Genomic DNA, 18,977 nt, shown 5'->3' with positions numbered 1-18,977 from the left:
TATTTCTTAATTTGTTATATCAGGCCAATCTTTAAAGTTAAAAAAACCAACTGAAAAGAAGACATCTTCTGATCAATATAACTAAAGTATATATTTTAACAAAACAAAAAACCACCCTTTAATTTGATCTTGCTTATTTTAAGAAGCTACTGTTTAAGGGAATTCCTCCCAAATTTGGAGAAAACAAGGTCAAATCTAGAAGGAGACGCTTCTAGAGTACTCTCTCCTGCCACTACACAGCAGAAGTACAGAGCAGGGAATACCCAAGCAAAGACAGCAGAAACTGGGTCAGTGGATTTACTGAATTATGTTGTGCAGGTCCTCTACCTACATATTGTAATGAATGAAGTGCCACTGCAAGTTAACCCATTGCTTCAGAAGAAAGGGACCGGAAGAAAAGAACCCATGCAGATTTGAGCAACAAGCCATTGTATACCAAAGGTATTGCTGTAGAAACAAAATATGGAAAGTAATATTGGGGTTTTTTTTATATTAGACAAACGACCAAAATGGCTTTATCTGAAGCCATTAATAGGTCTTTGCAAATCATCGAATAAGGCATTTTGCATGTGAGTGATCCTCCCCTCTGGAATCATTGAGACACCTGATTTATGTTTCAGAACTTCAAAGCACCTATACCAAAGAGCTGTGGCCAATTCAATTTCATACCAATCCAGAGTAGCCCTCCACTCGCAAGTAAAGCACCTTTACAAATAATTTGTACAAGCCTACCTGTTACTGCTGACAGCATAAACAGAATTCTTTGAACCCAACATTTATCTTATATGGTCTCATACCTGATGCGTACCACTGTATTTGCTATCAAGAGGTCACAAATATCTTAGCTATGTAATTATTATTAATTAATCAGAAATTATTCTAATAATTGAAATATTCAGCTATCTGCAAATACATAGTCTATCAAAGCACAAGGTTTGTCAAATCAAGTTGAAATTATTAAATTCATCTTGATTTGGTAATCTGTCAATGGAACAGTCTCTTCCGTTAGCAAAAGACAACGTGCAAAAGCTGATGTGCTCAACAGAAGATAGGTACATGGGCTTTATGTTACTGTCCCTTTTGGTAGTCAAGCTAATATGTGAAGTCATATAGGCACCTACGGGAAATAAGTATATATTTAGTACATATAGCCAAATAGACCGGTAACATGCTCATTAGCTAAACAATTGGCGTTACAGAGACTCTGAGAATGTGATTCTCAATCCTGGCGTTCCGGCACCTTTTTGGGATGGAACCTTGTAGCGTAGGCAAGGAGGGTTGTATGACATGTGTGGGTTCCGGCACAATTTTCTTTTATAAAAAAGCACTGTGTATATGTATATGTGTGTGTAAATATAAATATAAATATAAATATAAATATAAATATACCAGCTGCCTGCAATTAGTGCAGGTTTGCATCCCACCAGGCTCAAGGTTGACTCAGCCTTCCATCCTTCCGAGGTAGGTAAAATGAGGACCCAGATTGTTGGGGGCAATTAAGCTGACTTTGTAATAATGCCGCTTGGGGTGTGTGTGAAAGCCCTAACAAGCAGGCATATACATAGAATGAAGGCTACTGCTAAGCTTGTAAGCCGCCCTGAGTCTTCGGAGAAGGGCGGGATATAAATATAATAAAAATAAAAATAAATAAAAATCTGCAAACTAAGCTGTCTCCAAACTTGCTTGATGCTCTAGCGTAAACAAGCAACTAACAAAACTCAGCCTTCATTCCAGCTAAGGCCTCAAAAATAACAATTCAAATTGTCTATATGTATCAAGAAAGATAGCAATAGGATATAAGAGAAAAGAAAGAGACCTATAGCAAAAATTCAATTGCTAACCAAGTCTTTTGTCAAATGTTGTGTACAGATTGTGCATATTTTCATTAGTATTGGTATTTTACATTTAAGGAGAAGAAGCTACATGTAGTAGTAGTAACAGTAGCAGCAGCTACTGTTACTGTACTGGTAGCAGCAGCAGCAGTAGTATTTCATTCAATTGTGTCTGATTCTCAGAGACTGCCTTGGACAAGTCCCTGCAGTTGTCTTGACAAAGATTTTCAGAAGTAGTTTACCACTGCTTCCTTCCTAGGGGTGAGAGAAAGTGAATGGCTCCAAGGTCACCCAACTGGCTTTGTGCCTACCTTGTGACCAAAACTTACAGTTCCTTAGTTTCTATCTAGTCCAATGCCTTAACCACTACAGTAAATTAGGTCTGATAACATGTATCAAAATCTTACTATTCAGTATATTCTTTGTCTAAGCAGTAATTTGAGAAAGTTTTTTTCTGCTTCTGTCTCTGTCTCAGTCTCTGTCTCTCTCTCTCTCACACACAAACACACAGACACACAAACACACACACACGGAAAAAAACAAGACAAAGATGTTTTTTTCAGTATTTTTCCTACCACAATATTGGGATTACCCAGCTCTTAAGCAATCTATTTAAGATAACATCTTCCATTTACCAAAGTTGGGGGAAAATATATTGAAATGTTAGTTTATGTCACATTTTTTGTTTGACTTACAACTACTTAGACCAGGACTTTCAAAGCGTTTTAAGCTGTGAGAACAATCCCCAAATTGCAAATGGCAGCCTTAAAAAAAAATCTAAGAACAAGATCTTTTCTGTGGTAACACAGAGAAATTGCTATGGATACTCCTGACTGCTTTTTTTGTCCCTTTTCTTTCACAAAAATCCCATTAGGTTCTTGTGGACCCTACAGTTCCAAGAAACTTTTGGAAAAATCCTGCTGTACACATAAATGCAAAAGAACAAAGTTTCTATGCAGGATAAAGAATGTTAATTTGCTTAATAAGATCAAACAACTCCAGATACTCTTAGTTTTTCTGTGTCTTTAATAAATCTTACTATCATAATCCTATTGGAATGTAATTGCTGTAGCTAATATTCTTTCCCTCTTAAGAACATGTGATACCATATTGCTATGATAATACATAAATATGCTCTGGAAGGGTAATTCCTATACAATAGTCCTTATATAATACTGTAAATCTCTTTATTAGAGAATGACCTATTGCAAATCTGCATAGTTTCTTCATTTAAAATGGTCATTTGGTGTTATAACAACCTGATTTTTTTATTAGCAAAGATTAGTGAATTCAAATAATGAATATTAAAATATTGATTATTAAGTTATTAAGTGTAATTTTCTTATCATAAATTCTTCTTTTTAAATAAATTATAATCCAAAATACAATTATATTATACTGCATTCTCCTGAACATTTTACAGTTTAGCACGCTTTAATAAAGCTATAGAAAAAAACAACTATCAAACCAATTTTCTGGAAGGATTGTTTCAAGAAGGGATACTGCTGAATGATATTTCTATTTTAAAACTACACATACAACTTTCCATCAACATCATACTGAATAGTAGACAGTCTTTATGAACTATTTTAAAGGGAAAAAATTTCTGCCTAAATGATACTTATTTCAAACCCCTTCGCTATTTTCCTTCTTGCTTAGCAAGTAAAATAAGTAGTCATATTTATTTATCTTACTAATATTTCTTCTATTTCATGGAAGATTTTATGGACTTATCAGTTAAAACTTGCTTAGGTATTTGAACACTGTTCTAAGTTTAGCAAGTAGAACAATCCATTTCTTTATTTTAAAACAGTGTTAATTAATAAAAGAGGAATATTTATTAATTTAGTTCCTTATACCAGATGGAGCAGTCAATATTTATAGAAATATGCTTATTAGTCATAATTCAATATTTTTACTTTTCCATTAAGTTTAATTTCTGTATTTATTAAAACAATAAAAGGTTTTCTGCTGTTTTTTACATGTTTAGCAATTGGATGTCATGTTTAATTACGGTTTACATTAATTTGTCAGTTAAATTTTAATTAAAAATGAAATATTAAGCATTCCCACTGCATTTGTATGCAATAAATCTAATGAGAAAGAATACTGAATTTACAAAATTCAAAAATATAACATTACATTAAGGTAACAAAAATCATGTGTTTAAATAAAGATTAAAAAAATCATTTAACAATATTACCCTGACTCATAATTGTTTTCCAAATATTATTTACAAGCATTGTCACTTATTGTAAGACAAGTAAAGAGTTAATACAATTCCATTTAAAGCAACTTACAACACCTGAGAGAGCAGCCTTTGCCCTGAGTTAGAGGTAATGTGCTAATCTTTTTAAGATATGTGGCAAGACACAGTCCACCATCAAAGATATGCCTATAAAAATATAGTATCCCATTCTCTACATAAACAGTTATAATCTGTGTAATCTAACATGGAATGCTATGAACAGACACTACATTTATGCTAGGGAAAGGGAAATGTTTTATTCCCGAAATACAATGATTATTTAGATTATCATATATACAAGCTCCCTCTGCAGGTAATGTGAAGAGTTGGCAAAAAGAAAAAAAGGAAAAAAACTATGTAGGAAATGCCAAGTTTATCAGAAGAATTCAAACTAATTGACAATATTTTAGAAAATTCTGAAAACTATCTCATTTTCAGAAACATTACCTGATGTCAGTAGTTCTTGATTATTTTGCTCTCCAGGTGACTCTATACAGTTCACAACAGCTAAGCAGCTTCAGCTTCTGCACACCAAGATGCAAAAGTCTCTTTTCTAAAGCCTCAAAAAGTCTTTTATGGATAAAAGTAAACCAACACCGGACCATCCTGAAGTGGAGGGACCACCCAAAACAAGTCATCACTTCCAGGCTAAATCATCTTCTTATCCAAAATAAACAAACCCAGCACTAGGGCTCTGTTTAATGTCCCTCTGTCACCTAAACCAAAACTGATTCCATTTGGGATTAACTTACTGGCTCAAAGTTTAGCATCAATTACACTGAATACGAGAATGCACATTTTAAGAAAAACAAGCACATAATCTGAAATGAGAACAGTATTTGGGGGGGAAACTACTTGTTTTCATAATTTTTTTTCTCTTGCAAATGAAAGAGTTCTATTCTTTTCCACAGGGAAAAAATAGTTTCATTTTGTTTGATGTACAGGTTATAACTATTGTCCTATCTAATGATCAGTATAATTTCAATAACACTCAATCACACTGTGCAAAAACTGCTAGAAAAACCAAATTGGAGCTATCCAAACCACACCACTGTATGAATTCTCAAATAAACTATATTTTTACCAGAAAAGTATATAATCACTTTTCTCAGATGGAAGAATACTGTATTTCATTGTTTTTCTAAAAGAGTCAGTTCTTATCTCTCAGTACAATTCTATGTATTTTTATTGAATTCAATGAGGCTTTCCATGAAATAAATGGTGTATTCTTACACAAATAAGATTTTTATTCAGTATATTGACTTTAGACACTCAAGCTGTTTGGCATATACTTCTCTATTAAGCAGAAAATTACTAGAAGCTCCCATTTAAAATTCACTTAATTTATAAAATTCCAATCTCAGCAGTCAGGTTCTGCGTATAAATTACAGAAATAAGGACCAAAGTCTAATATCATTGGTAATGCAGACTATGTTAACAAAGGGGAGAAAAATGAAAGTTACAATCAAGTTTAAATAAAATACCACAGACCTGAGAGAAACAAAGAAATTTATATTTTAAATATAAAGAATATGGTGAGGAAAGATAGTTAGAAAATTATTCAAACAAATTAATAAGGGCTTTAAGGGTTAAATTATAAATAAAATAAAAATAAAATATTTTATTTTAGATTTAAGCATATATACAAAGGAACATTTCTAGTTGTTATTTTGGTTATTTGTTATTATTTGTCATGTACTGATTCTTTTTTACTACTTCAAAATGATAGGTTTCTGTGTATCGCTGCCAAAATTTAGTTAGTCACAACCAAATATGTTGGGACTGCAATTACATAAATCAGAACGCTGAATCAAAATTATAGTGTAAGTTTAATAATCCAACACACAGATCAGGAAAGAAAGACAAAGTATAGTAATAAGGAAGGGGGTGTAGAACAGCCATTTCAAAAACAAATGAACCAGGTAGCATTTTTGAAAACCTCAATAGCTGCATGGGAAAATTAGTCTCTCATGCACAGTAAATGTAAGCCAAAAGAGAAATGAAACATTCACTCTAGAAATTCTGTCTTTCTGTCCTAATGTTTTTATTTTGTCCATCAGCAACACTGCATTTTCAGTTGCTTTTCTGCAGGTGAGAAAAATGAACTTGAATACAGAGAAATTTCTTCAACGTACACTAGTGCAGTGACAATGATTTCAAAAGGAATTCATCTAGTACAGATATGCACACCCGACACTCAATAAAAACAGGTCTTGTCAGTCAGTGAAGAATATTTCATCAGCATTAAAATGCAATCACAGTTGTTGCTGAGGTCTCTGTGCTACTGAAAGGGCATGAAACAAAACTCTTAGGGAAAGTATGTCTTTGGGGGACCAATTTTATTTATCTAGCTATATCATGATTTGCAATCAGCCAACAAAAATCTTCCTTTAAACCCTGACAAAAAGCTTTTTTTTTGTAAGCACAGCATCAAGTTATGACATGTCAAAAATGGCAAAGATAATGGCTGAGTCATATCAACAATCATGTTCTATCACGAAATCTGACTGAAGAGCTTGCCAAAAAAATGCCACCCAACACTTTAAATGGAAAAACAGCAGAACCTGAACATCGCTTTCTCTGTTTCTTTGTTTGTGTGTATGTTATGCGTATTGTTAAAGAAAATAAATTTGGTGGAATCACTCAAGACGGGTGGGTAGGTGAGTGTGGATGTTAGAAATTCTTGACATGCCAGTAGAAATATCATTCCGTCTGCATTTTCAGTTATGAGAGCCACCGCTTATCTAAGCTAAATAATACAGGCAACTACACAACAGAATAATAGCAGACTTGGGAAAACTCTGAGATGGCAGTAATGCACAAAATTCTTTAGACTAAAACCCTTAAGGTGGGGGTGGTGAAGGCGAGCAACTGATCTAAAAACAGCTCAGGAGGACTAAGAGTGTTCAAGTGACTAGAAAGTAATTCAGAGGTAAAATGGAAAATCAATGATAGAGGGATAATGGCTCAATTTCTGAACACTTGCACTTCATACCACAACATCTCATTGCAGATCCTACTTGTAATTTTAGGCTCAAAAATCTCTGATGTCTAATAAACCACTGGTCTACTATGTAACTAAGGATTGAATTATGATTATTCAGTGATCTAAACTAAGAATTATTTCCCTCTTCTGAGGGACTGTAATGACTACCTACTCTAAGTTATATAAAACCCTGCTCCAGAATCAATTCTAAACTTCACCTCAATTTAATTACCAATATTATCAGCAAAGAAGGAGAAATCAAACTATCCAAAATAAGACAGTCATTCCTTCACTCAACAGCAAAGAACAATTTTAGTAGTAAAAGAACTTGGAAGTACTCTGTCAACTGAACAAAATAATAATCAAAAGGCAGTCACGATTCATACAAAAATACAGCACAACACAAACTGCTGTGCCAAGATAGGTTGGACGCAAGACTGAATTTGCATCAAAGAAACCAACCGAATAGTAAAGATTTTAAAATACAGGAGATGGCAACATGCTGAAAAGTTTCAATAAGTACTCTCGAAATGTTTATAGAAGTCAAAGCTTATAAACTAAATTTTCATAAATCATGAATCAAACTGGTGCAATTTTAATAAATGTTATGTCTGTTTTTATATACTGTATATCTGTTAATTGATCATACAACAGGATGTAGTATCTTTTGTTTAAAATTAGTATTTATTCACTGAAAATTAGCACATCCACAAACAAACCTTGATCTTATAGTAATTATTTCTAAGACATGGTTTTCCTTGTTTTAAGAAAGCTAGAGTATTCAGAAAACAAACGAATACATTTACCAACCTTTACAATATCATAAGAAGCTGAAGGTGGCAGCAGGGATAGAGAGTATTTTCTTAATAGTAGGCATTTAGTACAAACTCAGCCTAAGGTCTCCATTTTTAAAAAGGATGAAAAAAATTAATATATAACTGCAAAATGTGCAAAAATGGTGTAAAAAATTAAAAGGATGCTTTAGCCACAAACCCTCTAAGCTAATGATAATTTATTTCAATATATTTGAGTCAGGCCCTAATTCATACTTTATCTGAATTATCTTTTGTGCAAATTGTTGGCTAAACAGATGGATTACACAGTGCAATATCTAAAAACACCAAATTTTGATCAGTCTTTGATTTACGTACAATTCATTTTCTGTGCTTCCTGTAAAAATTGGAAAGCACAATGTAATGTTGAACAATTGAAGTAGAAAAGTTTATAAATCAAGGGGTCATATTTAGTGGCACAAATCTATTAAAAAGTTAATTGCTCCCTCACTTAGGAAAAAACAAAGAGACACTTCTTGCAACACATTTAGGTAGGTAGGTAAGTAGGTGGAAGGAAGGAAGGAAGGAAGGAAGGAAGGAAGGAAGGAAGGAAGGAAGGAAGGAAGGAAGGATGGATCTGTCTTGCAAGAATTGCAGTGGATGTCAAATTCTTGCCTTTGTTTTAAATACTAAAACAGTGAATGCCTGCTTCATTCCTGCAACTGCTTCACAGAGAATCATTTCTATAACACTCTCACCACAGTTCACAATTAAGTTGTGTCCTCTTTATTCATCTGCCTTCAACTGAAGAACAAATAAGCGTAAAAGAAGCTTATTTCATAATCAATCACTTAAATTCCTTAAAATAATTTAATATTTAAGACACATCATTCAAAGATCCCTCATTTCTTCTCAAGATATGCTGTTCTACAGTCATTCATTGATTATTTTTGTGCTCTGTAGAGGGAGACATTACCTCTGGACTAGAGCATACCTCAATTTTAACCTGAGGCAAAAATCTGGTTTAACATCTTTATTCAGTTGATATTTGTCTTCCCTTTTCAGCTATTTTATTCAGGAATTCGAGTGAGATAACTTTGGGATTCACAAAGGGCTCCCATGAATAACATTGTTATATTGCCTTTCCCTTTTAGCTAAGACAGTCCTAGAGATTCATTGAAGCAGAAGTCTATGTGCTTTAGGAAGCGAAGGCAGGTAAGAAACATCTCAGTGAGAAAGCCAAGACCTAGACATTCCAACTTCCTCCACAGAGCCAATATTTTCAGGCTACTGAAATACAAAACATATAATCAACAGACAAAATGTGCACCAAAACCACTATCGCACGCACATTCAAATATATATTTTACTAAAGCTGAACAATAGTTTCTGGAGTAATAAACAGTGTTTTTCCACACTGATGGCATAAATGTGTATATTATTAAGAGTGTGAAGTACAATTTATCTTTAGCCTTTATTTTTACTTGGGAAAAAAAGATCATTGTCCATCTATCCTTTTCAAAAACAAGTTCAATACTATACTGATATTCAAATCTGCATCAATAAATACAGGCACAAAATTGAACTTAGCGATGTATGAACTTCACATGTATGATGTGAAAAATATTGTTGCAAGTAAAATTAAAGCGGTATAAATTGACATCTACTAGGCTCTTTATAGAGAAAGGAAATAGCTATGGTTGAACGTGCAGACTAGTATATATGCTTCTTAGCGCATTAAATACTGCTATTCTTGATCATCCTAAGCAATTTAGACACTGTGGGCAAGTTCCTGCTTAACAAGGTAATCTCATTTCTGTGGTTTTTCAGTGTAAATTGATTTTTTTTCCTTCTTAGCTGCTTTGATAATTGAACAAAATTATACAACCGTGATGGGATTTTACTTACCAGCACACAACATATAAAATCTTCTGCAAAGATGAAGCATATTACTTCATCAAACTTCATTCAGTGTAATTAAACAAGTTACATTTAAACTAGTTTCTGCCACTAAAACAATCAATAGTGATTCTGTTGCTATTCTGACTGCACTTTCTCTGCAGATGTTACTTCTGTATTTACTACAGTCTACTGTTATGTTTTTGATTATTACTTCTTTGGGTGTATGTGTGTGTGGATGGGGTGGATGGAGGAGATAGCAGACTTCCACATAGTTGAAGAATGCACTGTTACAAATTATTATTATTATTAATTTAATTTCTATACCGCCCTTCTCCCGAAGGACTCAGGGCGGTGTACAGGGCAATAAAATGCAATAAAAATACAATATACAAAAGTTAAGATAAGAATTAAATATAATAGCCCAATTGCAGTAAAAGCTAATTAAAATTACAATTAAAATACCCCAAACCCATCAGACCAGGCCGGCTTGTTCAAATAGGTGAGTTTTCAGGTGCCACATGGGAGGGAAAATAATGGCATATGCTAATTATATACTATTTCTTTTAACTTATAAAATGTACCATTTGTGATAATGGTCCATAATCTTTCTTGCAGTGTAATTCAAAACCTGATAGAGAACATTTTTTTCCTAAAATTAATCTTAAATGTGTCAAGTTACAATGCAGATTTCAATTCCAATTAAAGAACTGTCATGTCTATGTCAATAAAAATGCTTAAACATACAAATGCACTTCACAAGTCATTTTCATCAGAAATAATGAAGCAAGCAGTAAGAAATAATGCATTCTATTTCACTAACTTTATACATGGGTATCATATTTGACATGTCTTTTTAAAAATGTATTTCCCCAGAAGTTCAGCTAATATCTAGCTGTATAAAGAACTGAGTGAATTAAGTACTTCATGCAGAATTATTAAACATCAATGACTCCTATGCATCCAGAATATTTTATATCTTTTAACTTTAGGGTGTGTTTGTTTTTAAAATTTATTATCAAATTATCTGTACTGGTTTTTCCCCCTTCATATATGGCTTATTAGCTGTATGAAATAGTCAGACAATAGTTGTATGTAATATGTCATATAACTATTAGGGCTAATGGTAACTTTATTACTGTAATTCTATTATGAGCAACATGATATTTGATATCCCATAACTATTCTTCTGTGCATGGATTATAAATTATAAGCCTGTACCAGTTACACCTGATTATTCTTTCCTAGCCATCATCTGATAGAATAATAATGGGTTCTAAAACTTCTTATTTTAAATTACTAATGCCAAATAAGCCTAAAATCCTGAGATTAGGTGTAATATGTACTGTGAAACAGCTCATTTAAAAAAGAAGACATTAAAAGGAACATGTCTTAAAATGACAATAAGTTCAAATATATTTGAGACAAACATTAGGGAATCCACAGTATGGAAATTGAAAGCTTGTTATTTTAAATATCAATTCATATTTTTTCTTAACTTTTTAAATGTAGTATTTATTATATGTTTTTTTTTCATTAGGTTCCCCAAATGGTATGTGAATTCACTCTTTTGCAAGCAGGTGCAAATTACTATAAATTACGTATTTCTTTTTAGAATATGCATTTTTATCAATTAAAAATACAATAAGTAAGGGCCAGATATTGATATGATTGAAAATTAGTTTAAATATCAGGTTTTTTAAAATGTAACTTTTACTATTATTTCAACATACTTTTCTTAGTACATCTTAGGTACCTCTTTTTAGTATTTCTCATTCCTGACATAGGAAGCATGAAGCCATATTTGAAGTACAAATTATGGACTAACTGCTAGGCAGATTTTCTTTTTAAAAATACTTTCCTCTGATTATTTTAAGGAATGAAACATACAGAAGCTCTCCTTTTTGTCTTAAATTAAGACTTGGAATACAACTTGCAAGATTGCTGTTCACAAAATGGACTACTTACTTTGATGTTCTGTTAATGAATATAGAAGCTAAACATGTAAATATGTATGCATGCATGTGAGAGAGAAACAGAGGGAGAATGAATGTTTAGTGGATCTCTCAAATCAGAACCTTAAATAATTAGTTTGTTCTACCCCATGTTGATGCAATAAGTTGATTTCTCCATCTGCTAGCCTCCAGAGCATCCTAAAATATATGTACAATTTATATTGCCAACACAACATAACCCACTATGATTAAAAATGGCAGCTTAAACACTGCTGTGGCACATTAATTTCTAAGTGGCCTAATCTTTGTCTACAGAATGCTGAAAGTTTTCATTCTGTGACATTCTCCAGTATTTGAAATTTGTAAAATATCAAAATCAAATCCAATTTGCCAAGATAACAAGATAATTTTAAATTATCTCTATTAGCTCTACAGGATAATCTACATATTTCCTCCATAGCACTCTGTATCCAAAGCAAACAAAGTTAAAAGCAATTTAAGTGTCCTAATGAAAATTGCCTCAATATATCCCCCCCCAAAAGGTACTGATTCAGGTAAAAAGGCAACTTTAAGAAACTATCCTTATATAATTTCACATTATCCTAAAAGATCTATACAATAATGAACTATTTTGACTATTTCAAAATAGCAGAAATCCCCAAATATGTTGCACTACATTTTGTTCCCTTTTTACTTCTAGGTAACCCTCTTTGTTTATGAACAAACAATTCTGACTACCAGAACTGTCTTATTATAAAACATTTGCATTTAAAATTGAGCATCAGAAGTCATATCAAATGACCTCTGTATAGACTTGATAAACTGGAGAAACAAAAGTAAATGTGAGAGAACTTAGAGATGACAGGAAAGTTATTTTTGTGAAGATTAATATGATATCTCCTAAATTCTGATTTCCTATGAATGACCTACCGAAGTACCGCATTCTACTCCTCTGTTCCTCTCCATGTCCGCAAGATTGTGAATATTGATTTTTAAATATAATGAAAGAATAAAATGAGCTATCTCTTTTACTAACAGGATAATCAGTACTACAACAAATGAATAAAATGGTGCAGATGCAACAGCATCTTAAAATATAATTTGCAAATATTCTGTAAGCGGATGAAACAGCCAGTCCTTGTTATAACTATTTGAAGAATATTGATTACACTACTTTCACAATTTTTGAGAACGGCAGTAACAACAGCAACAAAATAAACCAGAAAAAGCACAGATCCATATATTGGTTATCATCATTGATGAAAAAAGCACATAAGTATTTTTATTATCTTGGAAAATTAGTCGATAAATTTACCCAAGACATAAATAGTTTAGAAAATAACATTCTACATCAACTCTATGGAAAAACAATGCATTTCCTAGTAGATGTATTAAAAGAAATGTGTGCTCGTTTTCAAAGGCTGTGAACAGAATGGTCTTTTATTTCATAGATTGATTTGTGTGGATGTGTGCCATTTTAGGTAATTAGAAGTTCTTTCCCATTGAGCCCCCCAATGCACTGATATGTAGACCATATCCAAAGGATGAGCCAGAAAGAAAAGGCCTCGCAAATCCCACTGACAAAATAACTAGCAGATACCAGAAACTATGCAACAGTGGCTGCCATGAAAAAGGTCACTCTTTTTCTTAGTATAAACCATTAATCAAAGGAATATAATTGTTTGGTGCTCACAAGGGCCAGCAGCCTACAGACTATGTTCTTCCTTGGCATAATTACAAAACAGTAAAAGTTCAGAAATATAACCCAATTCTACCTCCCCCTTTTATCCCTTTTCAATTCCTCACTGCCCTTTGGGCCTCTGCTTTGGAAGCAAATGGAAGACAGACTGAAGTTTTCTCAATTGAGCTGAAAGCCAAGAAACCTTTGATATGCTAATGGGCTCCTTCAAAGGGTAAGAATTCACACTTGCATTAATTCAAACAATTTGTGCAGAATGATGTGAAATGGCACCTCTTTTAGTAGCAAGTAACAAAAGGGAGAGAATCTGAGTATCTGAAGAAACCAAACAACAGAGCATTTGTTCTGCAGGATTCTTTCTAACAAGGACATTATTTTCTGAAGGAAAAGAAACACACACCTGAAGCCCCAAATAAGCTACCTTTCCATTCTGCCATACCAATTATATGGGCATCTAATAACCATCACTAGTATTATCAGAAGCTATTATTATCATGTCCAACATATGAGCAAGCAAGAAATTTTCCCGTACCTGAAGCCTCTGAAAAGATAGGGGTGTTTTTTCCCCCTATGTCCAGTATCACCTTCCCCTAAATTTCATTGTGGTTTATTTTTGATATTCTAGTGCTAAAAAGAAAAGCAAACATCCTTTCAGACTTCTCCAGCACGCCCCACACACACACACACACACACACACTTTCTTTGCATTGTCTCCAGGTGGCCCTAGACTTCTTTCTACAAGCAAAGAGGAAATCAGTCTTTAGGCCACAATGGGAAAGAACTGTTATTTATTGCTAAGTGGAAGCCTTTCTAGGAGACAGGCAAAGAGTGTTAGATTCCTTCTGCTTCCTTGTGTGATAGGTGAAAATGTGTGTGCAACAAGTGGATCTTTTTACTCAAAGAGTGCAACTTTCCCCTTTCAATGTAAAACTGAAATACAAGAGGGGGAACAAACAAGAGCTGGCAGGGCCTGCTTAGGCATTCATGCAGCCAGATTAATGAAATCAACTGCCAGGCAGTGTCTTCGAAAAGAATCTCCCAGTCGGAGAATCTGTGCTTCCAACTAAAGAATGTTGGAGGAGCAAACCAAGAACAGAGAGGAGAAAAATCTCTTACAGTAACAGGATCCAGATGGCTCTTGCTGTTACTATAAAACTTGTAAGGCTGCTTTTGAAGCTTTTACTTCCATCTCTGAAGCAAGAAAGATTACCCAAGGAACTTCCTTACACTCACACAAACACCAATCTTTTTCCATGGTAAAATAAGAGCTGCCAACTTAAAACAGTTAGAAGAGGATGCCTGGAAAGATCTGTAAACACACACACACACACACACACACACACACACCAATACATTTCTTGTTCAGTATTAGACCCCACTCACTTTGGCAAGCTCCTTCACAAGTGAAGTTGTTTAAAATTAGTGGAAAAATCTCATATCTCCTTACAGGGAAGTATCACAGGGCCTTAAGAATAGCTCTTAAGAAGCTGACAATTGTGCAGCACTTTAAAAAAAAAATCCACCGAAATTGATGATAAATGCTGCCAGATCAAGTGGGTTTGTTTAAGGTTGGGCAAAGTTTAGCAAGTCAGTCAGATCCCTCTCCTTTAATCCACCCAATCAATCCAGGGTCTGATGCCATCCGTCCAGAAGAACAGACAAAACACGGGAACATCCACTCCCATGTGAAGGTGATTCTTCCAAAACCTAACCTCCTCTGAACAAGAGCTTGGTTGCTAAGGGGTATCAATGCATTCTTCTCCCGGGACAGTTCCCTTGACTTGAATCTGATCTAGCTGCCCCATCTGTAGCAGGACTCTTTAAGTCTTTTTTCCAAGATCTCTTGATCCTAAGCAATGCCACTTCTACTTACTTGCCTTGGTTCACAGCTAATTGCATTATCAGGTCACCCTTCTTTCCCTGTCCCTTGCTTCACAGCTCTTGGGGAAAACCCCACTGACATTAACCACCCACCACCACTCCTTTCTTTGCCAGGAGGAGGAAACCAGAAGGTATTGGAAGAAGTGGCCATCACAATCCTCCTCCACTCCCCTACCTACAAGGGCCTCAGGTCCGATTCCCACTTCTTTTGCCTCTCCCTCCCCCACGTCATAAATAATACTGATTTATGTAGTGCGTCGATTTTTGTTTTGTTTTGTTTTTTTTAAAAAAAAAGGTAAAATAGAAATGTTTGAACGAATGCGAATAAGAAAAGAGTGGGGGCAGAAAAAGAGTTCCTGGCATCCCACGGGTGTATTGGCGGGGTTCCCTTCCCTCAGGGAAAACAAAGGACTAGGAACGCGCACCCCTTTCTCCCACGAAGCCGCCCCCTCGCGTGCAAGTGGTTCGCAAACCAGGAGCAACCCAAGTAAAAGCAAACAGGTACTGTAAGTACAAGGGGGGGGGGGGGAAAGCTCATTTTCTCCCCAACCACGCTTACCTTTTGGATTTGCAGCCAATTGCGGGCCAGGGTTTCTCTGGCATCTGGGTGCCCCAGAAAGGAGGTGCAGGATGAGTCCCTTTTATGATCACGAGGGTTGGGCCTGGGAAGCGGAGGCAGAAGAAGAAAGCCAGATCGAGCAGAAGAATCGCCGGTCAGGCAAAAGAGCTGGCTGGGGCTGGTGTAGAAGTGCAGAAAGCCGGGGAAACAACTGGCTTTGCAGCTCGCTGAGCTGGGACAAAACGTACAAAAGGCGGCTTCTCTTCTTCCTCGTCCTCCTTCTCCAAGCAAACCCAGCCAGCCGAGGGGCTTTGGAGGGGTTAGGTCAACATTTCTTTCCCCCCCCCCGCAGTTCCCAACGCGCGCTGCTCTTTCTCTCCCTCCCCTCTCCAAAATAAAGAGGGAAGAAGGCAAATTATTGGGGAAAAGGGGGCAAAGGATCGGCACAAGTCAGAAAGGAAAATCGAAACAATTCTTCCGGTACTCTAAGAGCACCACAACAAAAGAGAGCTAGGTGCAAAAAAAAAAAAAAAAAGAAACCCACTGGATATATGACCAGCTCTGGAGTCCTCTATTTCTCTTTTCTCTAAGCAACTGGAACGATTGTTTTTTTAAAAGAAAAGAAAAGAAAAAAGAAAAACCACGATGCCAACAGGAGAGAATCAATTCGATCTTCGGTTTCTTTTCTTCAGGGAGGAGGCGAAGGCGAGAAGGAGGGGGTGCAATTGCAATGCGCAGAGAGACCCCAGGCGTTTAAAAAAAAAAGCAAAATCAAATCTTTTTCTTCTAAAAAAAAGGCAGCCTCTCTTTCTCCGTCCTTTTCTTCCATCTTCTTTGCATCACCCTCGATGACATTCTGGCCTCTGGGCAGGATCCAGTTCCCAGCCCTTCTTCTTCCTCCAGCTTCGCGTCTTCCACCGATGCTCTGGCTCCTCCTGCCTTGCCCCGCGAAGAACAGCGATCAAGAGCGACCAACTTGGCCGAGCTTAAAAACCACGGGCCGAGGAGGAGAGCCGGGGCATGAAATCGCCCAAAAGGAGGCAAGGAAATGGAAAGGGTGGAGAGGGGACCCAATGAATAGTATACCGCCGGCTCCTTTTCCTTCGCGCACCTCTCCGTGTGTGACTGGGGATTGCGAAGTCCTGACACAGACTCTCCGCTGGCTCTGAACTGGAGCCACCTCCAGCCTCCACCTCTTCCAATCTCCACCCCCTCTCTCCCTTTCTCTCTCTCTGTCTCTCTCTCTCTTTCTCTCTCTCTTCTCCCCACCCCTGGGCTCAGCTAATCATATAAACATATTATCGTGGAGAGAAACGGCGACAGCGGCAGCCTTCCCACCCACCCGCCCAACCCCTCCCTTCCCTTCCCTTCCTCTAGCCCGCTTCCCCTCCTTTTCTCCCCTCCTCTCCCGCCAAAACTCTTGAGTTCTGGCAAATAAAAAAAACAAGATTAGAGGCGGCTAAGTACCAAACGGGAAAAGGGGTCATCTGAAAGCTCGATCTGGCTTTTTTTCCCAGTCCATTTCAGCTGCTTTGCGGCGGTACCGCTTGGGGGAGAGGGAAAGAAGGGGGGCTGGAATGAGAGAGAGAGAGAGAGAAAGGGAGAGAGAAAGGCACACGGAGGGAGGGAGGGGGGGAACGGCGTCGGTGTAGGCTTGAGCCACTCTGGCAGCGGCAGCAGGAGGAGACGCTGGGTGCCCCTCAGCCAATGGCAACCGCAAGCTCTGGGGCAGCCGGGAAGCGAGAGCGCATCTCGGGGTCCCGACTAGAAAGGCTGGTCGACGGCCGGGATCCCTTCCAACCGGTCGCGGCGCTGCAGACTCGCAGACGCCGCGGCCGTCGTTACGCCGGGCCTTCTCTGTTCCCTTGCGTGGAGGGAGGGGTGGACGGGCGGGCTGATGGGCAAGCCAGCGCCGGGGCTCCTCAAAACTTTTAGTCGCCGGCTTCTTTCTCTTCCCCGCTCCCGCCCCGCCCCGCCGCCCCCGCTTCCCTTGCTCGGTTCGCCAGGCTAGCTAGCCCCAGAGTCTGAGAGGCAGAGCGTCGCCGAGCTGAAGCGGCGAGAGCGGGGTTCGGAACGGAGGAAGGTTAAAGCGAACGCCGGAGGAGAGGAGGCGGCGGCGGCGGCGGGAAGCTTTGAAAGTTCAAGTCGCGGAGTTCTCCTTGTGCGGCTGGAGGGTCCGCCAGCAGGTCAAAAGCCTGTCCGCCGTTCTCCACTCTTTGATTGTTCGGCCCGCCGGCGATGGTGTACTCCACGTTGGGGGACAGCGAGAGGGGGCTTGAGCAAAAATTCATAATGTGCTTTAACTCCCCTTTAACATAACTACAAACAAAGTACCAATAACAATAGCCCACTAAAATCTACTCATAAGCTGAATGGAACTTTTTAGTCCCATATTTGTTCTGAATATAATTTATCCATCTCCAAACTGAATTATATCTTTCCTGTGAATGATCTTTCAAATAAGCAGAAATCTTAGACATTTCTGCAAGATTCTCCACTCTTGATTGTTCCGGCCCGCCTGCGATGGTGTACTTCACGTTGGGGGACAGCGAGAGGGGGCTTGAGCAAGTTGCCAACATGAGCATTGATTCTGGGGGAAAGCAACTGGGAGGTCAACAGAAAAATCTTAATTAACAATGACCCTCGCTGAGCCCCAGGCTCGCTCCTTCCTTCCTTCCTCCTTCCTTCCTTCCTTCCTTCCTTCCTTCCTTCCTTCTTCTCTTTCAGTGCGCAAATAAGTATGTCAGTGCAAGATCAATAAAGCTTGTAAATAATTTGAGGAAGGTGTACTTTTCTCAAAATACTGTTGTGGGGGGGTGGACCTTGTTTTATTTCCTCCATTTCAGGAAGCGTTGTTTGGTCTGAAAACTGGATGTTTTTAAAACTGCTAGGTCTAAGGATTGGTTCACACATCTGATTTCATACACCTCATGGGATGGCAAGTGTGGAGCTGTTGCCCTGCAATAACCTACACTGATCACACTTTTAAATACAGTATGTTATAAACGAAAGAAATGTACACATTAAATCAGTAAAACAAAAGGTGCATTTCATTTATCTGCAATATATTGGAAACCATTTCTGAATGTTACATAATTATAACTTTGGGCATTTCACCTCTGAGATTATCAAAATGAAGAAAGTT

General features: G+C 37.1%; 1 protein-coding gene across 11 annotated transcripts in view; it reads right to left on the bottom strand.

Annotated features, from left to right (window-relative positions):
- ADGRL2 (adhesion G protein-coupled receptor L2) overlaps positions 1-16,896 on the bottom strand; it is a 222,000-nt gene extending 205,104 nt beyond the window's left edge. For all 11 annotated transcript variants that reach the window (XM_083360567.1, XM_083360565.1, XM_083360571.1 and 8 more), the window contains exon 1: positions 15,833-16,896. The gene's annotated coding sequence lies outside the window, so the exon portion shown is untranslated. The remainder of the gene's footprint in view (positions 1-15,832) is intronic.
- Positions 16,897-18,977: the final 2,081 nt, after the last annotated feature.

The sequence above is a fragment of the Vipera ursinii genome (genome assembly GCF_947247035.1).
Source record: "Vipera ursinii genome assembly, chromosome: 3".
NCBI lineage: Eukaryota > Metazoa > Chordata > Lepidosauria > Squamata > Viperidae > Vipera > Vipera ursinii.
Note: the sequence above shows the minus strand (reverse complement) of the source record. Positions and strands in the feature narration are given on the sequence as shown.